An 11,837-nucleotide genomic window follows, 5' to 3' on the forward strand; every position below is an offset into this window, starting at 1 on the left:
GCAGTGCGTTCCAGATAATGTAGAGCATTTATAGGGAAGTATTAAAGGATGGTTGAAATTACATCCTGTGGAAAGAAATTGGTTACAATATTTCTGAGTTAACTATTTAGATATGCTGACTGTTATTGAACCATTAAATATGTATTTATTTTTCTATTACTTTGGCATGCAATTCAAAAATTAAACCATATTTCCCTTCCCCTTCTAGGGCCACACACCATTCCTCATCACTATCCATCTGGAAGAGTGGAACTAGTGGATATTTTGACGTCTTCCTGAATGCATTTGATTGAGTGACTTACACCGGGCAAATTACAAAGTGGCAGTTGCCCCATTTCCACAAGCTCTGCCCTATAATGAGTTGACCACACCAGAAATTGACTTTAGCTTTAATGCTGTGGCTGAGAATTGATAATTTGTCAGAGTGAGGCATTCACATAATTTAGTTTAATTTACATTTGGAAGTGATTCTAACGGGAAAGCGTAACTAGACTCCAAGGCTGATTTTAACTAAAGTAAAGTAAAGTTTATTTATTCGTGTCACAAGTAGGCTTACATTCAAACTTCAATGAAGTTACTGTGAAACTTCCCCTGTCACCACGCTCTGTCGTCGCCTGTTCGGGTTCACTGAGGGAGAATTCAGCATGGCCAATGCACCTAACCAGCACATCTTTGGACTGTGGGAGGAAACCGGAGCACCCGGAGGAAACCCACACAGATACGTGGAGAATGCAAACTCCACACAGACAGTGAACCCAAGCCTGAAATTGAACTCATGGTCCTGGTGCTGTGAGGCAGCAGTGCTAACTACTGTGCCACCATGCCACCCTACTATTGTGCCACCATGCCGCCCAGATGGAGAATGGGTGGATGGCCAAGTGGCCTTCTGGATCTTATTCAAGATGGTAGTGGCTACAGCAGCAGTGACCTCATACTGTTTTCACTCCTTGAGTACCCTGTTTAATCTCCTTTTTAAAAATTAGCTCTTGGGATATAGACATGGCCAACATATTTTGCCATCCTTAATTGCCCTTGAGAAGGTGGTGGTGGGCCGCCTTCTTGAACTGCTGTGGTCCCCGAGGTGTAGGTACACTCACAGTACTGTTAAAGAAGAAATTCCAGGATTTTGACCCAACAAGGGATTTGATCCGATGGGGAGAGTTAAAATCAGTCCTCTCAAGATATGTTAGCATCTGGAAAATAATAGCAAAACTGGAAGGGTTTTCCACATGTCTTGTAGAGAAATTCCAGGCTACATATGGGCATGGGCACTCTCTTTGTTGCTGAAGCTAACTATCAAATAGTTTTAAAATTCAATAATATCTGCCAGCAGATCCTGAATCATTGCTTGATTGGGGAGAGCCATTGACAGCCATCCATCTGGAAGTGGCAAGTAGTCACTTTCGTCAATTGAAATGCCAGTTGAGGCCACTCTCCGGAGGTGGAATAGAATTTTCCAGTTGGGATGTGGGCCTCCTACTGAGGCTGCTAGTGAGAGCGGAGAATTTGGCGCTCAGCCAAAACTCCATCCACTGCAGTGGGACCGGAGAATCCCAGCTGTGGGCGAGGCCGGAGAGATTCTGGCCTTTGTCTGCCCTTTCCACATTTGAAACACTTTGGTCAGGTTCATCCCAGAGCCTAGACATAAGCATGGTGCTTAAGCTGGATCCCCCAAACAAAGCAGAAGCGGGGCTGGAACACAAGACGATTAGACATTCTAATCGTCTCACAGCACCAGGGACCTGGATTCGATTCCCGGCCTGGGTCACTGTCTGTGTGGAGTTTGCACATTCTCTCTGTGTCTGCGTGGGTTTCCCTCCGGGTGCTCCAGTTTCCTCCCAGAGTCCAAAGATGTGCCGGTTAGGTGGATTGGCCATGCTAAATTCTCCTTCAGTGTACCCGAACAGGCGCTGGAGTGTGGCAAATAGGGGATTTTCACAGTAACTTCATTGCTGTGTTAATGTAAGTCCACTTGTGACTAATAAATAAAACTTACTTGACTTTATAGCTGCTTCTCATTTCACTTCTAGCCAATTATCTGCCATTGCTCCATATCCCTTGGAACCCTTCGCTGACAAAAACCTGCCAATTTCAATTTTCAAAGGTTCACTTGCATTCTTTCAGCAGGAGCAGATTCAGCAATTTCTACTGCTTGGGGGGGGGATGGAAGAAATGTCTGTGTGGAGTTTGTACATTCTCCCCATGTCTGCGTGGGTTTCCTCCGGTTGCTCCGGTTTTCTCCCACAGTCCAAAGACGTGCTGGTTAGGTGGATTGGCCATGCTAAATTGCCCCTTAATATCAGGGGAATTAGCAGGGTAAATATGTGGGATTATGGGGAAAGGGGCCTGGGTGGGATTGTGCAGGCTTGATGGGCCAAACAGCCTTCTTCTGCATTGTCAGGATTCTGTGATTCTAGCCCTCTGAGCCCTGGATTCAGAAGCAGCAATATGATGCTGATTGGGGAGTGAGGACAATAATTTCCGATTTCCTTGTGAATCAGTAGTCTGAATTTAGATTTGGCTGCGGAGGCAGGCAGATCAGCCGGCAATTTCCCACCACTAGCTGGTGTGCCGATTGTCCGGCATGTTCTTACCTCTGGGTCATTGTGGAACAGAGTGTTTCATTGGGAGGAGCAGTTGACAGCTACTCATCTGAAGGTGACTAAGTCACTTTAGCCAATTGAAGGGTCATTAAGGCCACTCTACTTGTGTGGAATGGAAGTTTCCATTCGGGCCTTCTGCTGATGCTGCCCCCTGCTACCCTGTGGAGAGGCTTGCCCTGTACGATAGTGGACTGGCAGTTGTGGCCACTTTATATTTGAACATTTTGAGGAGTTTTCAGAGGATGCTAAGGTGTTCCAGAATCATAGAAACATAGAAAATAGGAGCAGGACTAGGCTATTCGGCCCATTGAGCCCGCTCCACCACTCAATGTGCCCATGGCTGATCCTCTAAATCAACGCCATACTCCCAATCTCTCTCCCCAAACCCCTTGAGGCCTTTAGTGCCTGGAAATCTAATTCTTTCTTAAATACATTCAGTGATGTGGCCTCCACAGCCTTTTGTGGTCGCGAATTCCAAGGGGTCACCACCCTCTGAGTGAAGAGGTTTCTTTAATCTCAGTCCTAAATGGCCTGCCCCATATCCCACTCCACCCCAGCCAGGGGAACATGATCTTTCTCCCCAGGTGACATTTGCCATTCACATCTCTGATGTTGGTGCTAGAGGCAGATTTGCACATTGTGGGACCCGAGTTTGCCCTCATTTCTGGCTCCCCCCATGACATCAAGACCCTCCTGACCCCGCCCGCCTTCATCCTACAGAATGCAAAGGCACAAGCTACAAAAACACACAAATTGATCATTACTTTGGTGCTTTAAACTTGTAAAAACAAACCTGAATTAATAATTGCTGAAGTGGAATCCAAGCTTACCTCTTGTTAGAGTGATGGTAAAGGGGTCAATATGGTGACATGTGTCTTAACTCTGAAGCTGTGCCTCTGGATTTTAAACAACACTCACTCTCCTTTTCTCCTGCTCATTCCTCCCATTGCAAACTCACAAATTCTCCCTCTCTCCAAAATGCAACCCGGCCTCACACACTCTCCCTCCCTTGATGTCTGCAAGCCTGGCTAATCCCCTCCCCCCTTCAGATCCTCTCCACCCCCGGTTCCCCCAACACCTTACACTCTTTTCCATCCCCCCCACCCCCATCCCCTCAAAGTCTCCCCCGAATATTTACATCCTGCCATTCTCAAAATTTTACTAACCTCGCTCACTTGGGGTCTTCAATGCAGCCTCCTGCCTCACTCATCGTCTTCTTGGGTGGTAAGGCTTAATTCGGTGCCTTTCTGTTGCAGGCTGGCCTGCCCTCAGCCCTGGCAGGACCAAGACACTCCTCCCCTGCTCCTCTCGCTGCTTAATGGTTGCCGACCAGCTGGCTCACCCCCTCATGTCTTTGGCTGGGCCCTGACACTTTGCCTCGCTATTGCTGGCTGGCCTGCCCTCCTCAGCCTTGGGGGTTGAGTCACCCCTCGCCCACTCCCCTCACTGCTCAATAGCTGCTGACCAGCTGGCTCACTAGCTCGTGGCTTTCCCCCGGTCTTGGCGCCTTGCCACGCTGTTGTTGGCTGCCCTGCCCTTAGCCCTGGGTCGAGAAATCTGCTGGCCGTGCCTTTTTGTTGCGAAAGTAAGACATGGGAGGGGGAGGGAATTTTCCCATCCTGCCCACCACAGGAATCGTAGCGGCTGGGAGGAGGACGGATCATGCAAAGGCCTATTGACCTCGGGCAGGATTTTCCAGTTTTAGGGCAAGTGTGGCTGGAAAATCTCCCCCCCCAGGATCTGCCTCTTGCCTTCCTCGGCTGGTTGTCTCTCATTCCTTGCACGTGTGGAAGCCCCAACGTTCTGACCAGTCTATTTCCCCAATCTAAGGGGATTCAACCAACCAGAGTTAAAATAAAAATGCAAAGTTACTCGGCTCTTGTTGGTGCCCACAGACACCAGCCAGCATGGGTCCCCCCCTTCCCCCCCTTCCCCCCCTTGCCCCCCACCCCCCTGCCCCCATTAATCGGGGCTCTATTCCTCAGCAAAGTGTGCTTCTTTGTAAATCTGTCTTTGGATGGGGCTCCGGCTCATTCAGAGATAGAAGGCCCCTATTGTCCTCCAGCTTCAGGAGGCTGCCTTAATTGGATGGGGCTCCTGAAGGTGATAATTAATTAGCTGCCTCTTCCTCCTCACCCTCTGGGTCCTGGTGCCCACTTCTGTAGTTCCTGACACACGTTTCTTTCTGATCAGGATACAAGAACGAAAATTTAGTTTTTCTGATGAATCTTGCTAGTTGTTCCCCTATTGAACTAAGGGGCCTAGTTTTTTAGCCTATATATACACACCTGATGCATTCTGATTCTAGTTCATAGAATCATAGAATCCCGACTGTGCAGAAGGAGGCCATTCAGTCCATCGAGCCTGCACTGACAACAATCCCACCTAGGCCCTATCCACGTAACCCCACATATTTACCCTGCTCTTCCCCCTGACACCAAGGGGCGATTTCTCATGGCCAATCAACCTAATCCGCACATCAGTGAGAGGGCGGCACGGTAGCACACTGGTTAGCACTGCTGCTTCACAGCTCCAGGGACCTGGGTTTGATTCCCAGCTTGGGTCACTGTCTGTGTGGAGTTTGCACATTCTCCTCGTGTCTGCGTGGGTTTCCTCTGGGTGCTCCGGTTTCCTCCCACAGTCCAAAGATGTGCGGGTTAGGTTGATTGGCCATGCTAAAATTGCCCCTTAGTGTCCTGAGATGCGTAGGTTAGAGGGATTAGTGGGTGGGATATGAGGGTAGGGCCTGGGTGGGATTGTGGTCGGTGCAGTCTCGATGGGCCGAATGGCCTCTTTCTGTACTGTAGGGTTTCTATGATTCTATGAAACCAAAGCACTCGGAGGAAACCCATGCAGACACGAGGAGAATGTGCAAAATCCACACAGACAGTGGCCCAAAGCCAGGAATTGAACCCGGGTCCCTGGCACTGTGAGGCAGCAGTGCTAACCACAGTGCCACCTGAAGAGATTTCACTCCTCTGTTTCCTGCAGAACAGTAACTATTTCTCCTTCATTCTACTAGATAGCTGTGGAAGGGTTGAACATCATTATTTTTTAAGGTGTTTGTAATGTACCTCCATGAACTACACTGTCTCCCAGTTTCTTTAAAAGAGGGATGATGCTGGTGTAGTAGCAATGTCATTGAAGTAGTAATCCAGCAGTCCAGGCTAACATCTCAGGGGTGCGGGCTCAAATCCCACCGCAGCAGCTGGTGAAATTTAAAGTCAATTGTTAACAAATTTGGAGTTGAAAGCCAGTCTTTGGAAAAGTGACCTTGACAAGTTTCAGTGATTTGGTATAAAAGCCTACCTGGTTCACTAATTTCCTTTGGGAAAGGAAATCTGCTCTCCTTACCTGGTCTGCCCACATGTGGCCTCAGGATGTGGTGACTCTCAACTGCCCTCTGAAATGCCCTAACAAACCATTCAGTTCAAGGGCAAATGGGGATGGGTAACAAATGTTGACCTTGCCAATGATGCTCACATCCCATGAAAGGATAAAGAAAAAAGTATATTTTGATATGAGAAATAGTATGGCTGAGATTTTAAAGTTTTATTAGTGTGATAAGCAGGCTTACATTAACACTGCAATGAAGTTACAGTGAAAATCCCCTGGTCGTCACACTCTGGCGCCTGTTCGGGTACACTGAGAGAGAATTTACCATGGCCAATGCACCTAACCAGCACTTCAGTTTTGGACTTGTGGGAGGAAACCAGAGCACCCGGAGGAAACCCACGCAGACATGGGGAGAATGTGCAAACTCCACACAGACAGTTATCCAAACCGGGAATCGAGCCCAGGTCCCTGAGGCAGCAGAGCTAACCACTGTGCCACCGTGCCACCTGTTTCCTGCAGAACAGTAATTATAGCTCGCTCCTTCATGCTACTAACTCTGAAGCTTTTAAAGGGTTGAAACAATTTTATGTGATTCATGCTGATAAACCCCTGCTACAGGCACCAAGTTAAGATGAGCAACAAAGTCAGCTGGTGGCGTAACCTTGGGTTATTGCCTATGGAGCGAGAGAATTAAAATGGAGGGATTCTGCCATTTCGGCTTTCTCTCCTGTGGGGGGTGGATTTTCAGTGGTGTTTGACAGAGACCTGGGAGCAGTGTTGTGGAAGGAGCCTCCTGGCTGCCATTATGTGAAAAATGTGCAAACCAAGGCAGTTGAAAGGGAGAAAATGAGCTTTTCTGAAAAAGGGTAAATGTTATCTGTAGAATGGTTCACATCGAGGTTAATGTTGCTGAAAGGGTTAAGACAAGCCAATTAAAGAAATAAGTTGAATGAATCAATCGCACTCCTTCAAGAACCGCTATTCCAGTTAATCTACAACCAGATTAATTCTCGCCCTTTTTAAACTGTAATTAGCCAAACCACATATTTTTAAAAAAATGATGCACAATGCACATCCAGATTCAAACATATTGATCTATCAATTCAGTTAATTGAGCAGCACACCCATCTTATTTTCCAATTCCTTTTCACTTCTGTCAGCAAGTGATTAAACTAAGCTTTCTCAGAAAGTATAATAAGGCAACAGTTATTTATGGTGGCGAGGGTAGGGGTGGGGGAACAGCAATTAGACCTCATATAATAATTAGATTTTTCCTGGGAGATGAGCTCAACAGTAATTCTCTAATTAACATAAGAAGGTTGTGTTAGTTTAAACCTAATGCACTACCGTCCATTCAGAGGCTTCGATAAAAGAGGGCCATTCACTGAGGGCAACAGGGACTGTTAACTCATTTGCACACCAAGGCACAATGCACTCCATCAGTTCATAAACTGTCAGAAGCTGCAGTGACAAGGCGCTCCCAATAAATCTATCATGTGTTGTTGTTTGATGTGAGGTACAGGTGCATGCTTGGTGACCCTCATAAATCCAGACTTAAGAACACATCCCACCACCTGATTCCCTGCCTGTCAGCTTTTGTCAATTGCTTGACTGAACAGCTGGTGTCTTTCTGCTCTGTGAGAGTTCTGAAATCTAATGACGGTTCTCGCTAGACTTTTTTTTTAATAGCGTGTCATTCAGAAGACTTCATTATGTGGGGCAAAATTTTATTCGTTTAACTTTATAAAATTGTAATGACTTCATTAAACAGAGGGTCCAGCACAATTTGGCTTCACACTGTGTGCACTTAGATTTTTTTTTATGTGCAGATTTTTTTTTATGTGCACGATGTGTTCTATGTAAAGTGTTGCAAGATCAAATATAAAAGAATCCTGAATAGATCTGGCAGATCCATTGTTTGCTCTCGTCATCCCTTTTTCTTGGGATTTTTTTTAACATACTTAATTTGACATCATTATAATTTTATTACCATACCAGTTACAGTAATGTGTTGGTTGAAAGCCGGTAGTTAATTTATTGCAAATTAACTGGTGATTATATTTTTCTCTGAACTGGATCTGCATATGCTAACATGACCAATGTTTTGCAAAGCTTTAAATGTCAATGTCTAGCTGAGTTGGAGCACTCTGCTTCCATATCCATTTATGTTTTCACCTGGAAAATCCTCTCCCCTTTTCTGCTGACTCTCGCAGGGGTGCTGTCCGTCCTCTGAATGATCATTCTTCACGTCTGTGCGAGAGTTCAGCAGGCTATTTCAGTCTACGGGCAGCAGAATACAGCATCCTGATGACCACAAACAGTGCATACTTTCCAGTGGGTGGCACTAGATAACAGTCTGTCGTAGGAATGCAGCTTCCTTTTATATATGCCTGAATTTCTGTCCTGGTTGGGATTGGGTAATTTAGTTAAGGCTTGGATTTATGTTCAAATAGATTTTTTATCTTCACTGCCTGGCTGGTTATCTGACAAAACCAGCCTGTTCTAGAAACTAAAAGAAAAATACTGCGGATGTTGGAATCTAAAATAAATCTGAAACGCAGCTCTGATGAAGGGTCATCTAGACTCGAAACGTTGGCTCTATTCTCTCCCCATAGATGCTGTCAGGCCTGCTGAGATTTTCCAGCATTTTCTATTTCTGTTCTAGAAACTGCTGGATTTTCATCCTGTTACAATCACAGTGCTGGGGACCCGGGTTTGATTCCTGGCTAGGGTCACTGTCTGTGCAGAGTCTGCACATTCTCCCTGTGTCTGCGTGGGTTTCCTCCGGGTGCTCCAGTTTCCTCCACACTCTGAAAGATGTGCAGGTTAGGTGCATTGGCCGTGCTAAATTCTCCCTCTGTGTACCTAGATAGGTGCCTGAGTGTGGCGACTGGGGGATTTAACTTTAATGTGTCAATGTAAGCCTATTCTTGACACTAATAGATAAATAAACTTATGTACATGACTTGGATGAAGGGACCAAAGGTATGGTTGTAAAATGTGCTGATGATACAAAGATAGACAGGGAAGTAAGTTGTGAAGTAGACATGAGGAACCTACAAGGGGTTATGGATAGGTGATCTGTGTGCAAAGCTAGGGCAAATGGAATATAATGTGGGAAAATGTGCAATTATCCATTTCAGCAGGAAGAATAAAAAAAGAAGCATATTATCTAAATGGAGAGAGGTTACGGAGCTCTGAGATGCAGTCAGATCTCGATCTCCTAGTGCGTGAATTGTAAAAGATTAATATGCAGGTACAGCGAGTAATTAAGAAAGCCAATAGAATATTATCATTTATTGCGAAGGGGATTGAATACAGAAGTAAAGAGGTAATACTTCAGTTATACAGGGCAATGGTGCAGCCACATCTGGAATACTGTATACAGTATTAGTCTCCTTATTTAAGGAAGGATATGTAAATGTGTTGGAAGCAGTTCAGAGGAGGTTTACTGGACTAATACCCAGAATGGGAGAGTTATGAGGAAAGGTTGGACAGGCTGAGCTTATATTTGCTGGAGTTTAGAACAGAAAGAGGCGACTTGATTGAAACATAAAATTCTGAGGGGTCTTGACAGGGCGGACGTGGAAAGAATGTTTCCTCTTGTGGGAGAATCTAGAATTAGGTGTCAATATTTAAAAATAAGGAGATATAAGCTGGAATTTTACTGCCTCACCCACCCCAGAATCGTGACGGGTGAGGCTTGCAGAACAGCATTTTCCATTGGCCTCAGGCGGGATCTTATGAGCCTTGGGTGGGCGAGGTGGTAAAATTCCGGCAATGGAGTTTTTTTTCTTTCTGAATGTCGTGAGTCTTTGGAACTCTCTCCCTCAAAAGGCAGTGGAAGAAGAGACTCTGAATATTTTTAAGGCAGATTTGGATAGATTCTTGATTAGCAGGGGGTGAAAAGTCTTCAGGGGTAGCTGGGAATGTAGAGTTGAGGTTACAATTAGATCGACCACGATCTCATTGAGTGGCGGCGGAACAGGTTCAAGGGATCAAGTGGCCTCCTCCATCTCCTACTTCTTATGTTTGTGTTCATTTCAATGGAAATGAGGTGGCTTCTATATTGGGTGGACACTGCCCTCTTGGGAGGTGAGGGGTGAGGAATGAAGGATTACTAACAAAAGGAAACCCACAAATCTTCTATTAGCATATCCATAGTAACTGGACAGTATGAGGTAGGGTGGAATGTATTAGGGACAAAGTGAGTGACATATACTTTGAGGCACGGGGCAAGGCTAGAATACTTAATAAGTACTTTGTATTGGTGTTTACTAAGGAAGAGGACACTGACAAAATATCAACAGAACTAGAGATGGTGGAATTAATGGATGGGGTGAAAATTGATGGGCAGGATATACTGGAAAGGCTGGCTATGCTTAGTATGGATTAGTTGCCTGGTCCAGATGACTTCCATCCAAGGTGCTAAAGGAAGTAGGAGTGGAGATAGTGGAAGAGCTTGCCATAATTTTCCAATCTTCCCGAGATTTGGAGGGTTTGGGGAAGGGGAGGGGTGTTAGAGATTGGAGAGTGGAAAATATTATTCAAGAGAGGGTGCAAGGATATGCCTAATAACTGCAGGCTGGGCAGTTTATCATCGGTGATGGTAAAGTTTTAGAATTGATAATCAGGAAAAAAATGATCAACCGGCACTTGGAGAGATTTGAATGAATTAAGGAAATGCAACGTGGATTTGTGAGATTTTGATAGACAAATTTAACGGAATGTTTTAACAATGTGAAAACAAAGGGAAGGGAAGGTGAAGGGAAAACAATGGGTGTTGTCCAGATGGATTTTTGTGCAGCGGGGCAGCCTTTAAAAATGGTGGCCTGAACTTCAAAAAGCAAAATTCCTGGTGGAGAGAGCTTAATCAGAGCTCCCGCCCTCACACAACCCCATCAACTTGACATTGCGGGTCCCACCCTTTCAATTTTTATGCACTAAATTCCTAGTAATACGATAGAAAATACCGCAATGTTGCTTTAGCTGCCCGCCGACACACTCTGCATAAAAAAGTAAAATTCCACCCTGGGTGTAATGTATGTTCGGGGCATAGCCTTTTAAGAGAACTGGTCATATGACCTGGGACTCAAGCTTCACCCTGGGTGGAGCTTGCCAAGCCAGTCTTGTGCTGGCTGTGCTAGGATAAAGCCCCGTTAATAAACTGTTCCAGTTAGTTTACTACCACTGACCTCGTGGCTTATTATTAGTCTCAATATCAGACCACAGACATAATACTGGGTAACAAAATTCCAGGCTCAGGGAATAGGAGGATCAGTGAGAGTTTGGGTAAAAAATTGGCCAAAGGACAGAAATGAGCAAGTTGAGATTATTGGCTGCTTTTTTCAGACTGGAGGATGGCAAACAGTGTTGTTAGTGCCCATCTGCTTTTGCAACTATGTTATTGTCACTTATAAAATACATTGACTACTATCTCCATCTATCTCTACCTCAGTCTCAGCCGTTTCCAATCCGGGGGCTTCCCCACTGTGACAGCGACTTGCATCTTAATCTTACTCTGCCAAAGTGTCAAGGGTAAGTAAAGTGGTGGGCTGTGAGATGTCAAAGTGTACTACCTACCACCTGGCTCTGCAAATCAGCTGAGTGTGTTTAAAAACAACTTTCACCTGTCACAGGAATACTTGAAATGGGCAACATCGCCGATATTGAATAAGCAATCTGTTAAGAAATTAGAAATTTCCCCAGGAAACCAAAAGCGCTCAGATATTAAATGATCTGCCTTACAGCTCTTTCTGTGTTTTTGGCAAGGCCAGAGGTACACGATTAATACAAATTACACTGCATTTTGCAGCTTATCAGGAGGGGAGATAACCTGCGGTTAAGTAAGTGGACTGCTCCATTTGGGGGACAATTGTGTGCCAACAATTGCCATTT

This window comes from Mustelus asterias, chromosome 27, assembly GCF_964213995.1.
Source record: "Mustelus asterias chromosome 27, sMusAst1.hap1.1, whole genome shotgun sequence".
Taxonomy (NCBI): domain Eukaryota; kingdom Metazoa; phylum Chordata; class Chondrichthyes; order Carcharhiniformes; family Triakidae; genus Mustelus; species Mustelus asterias.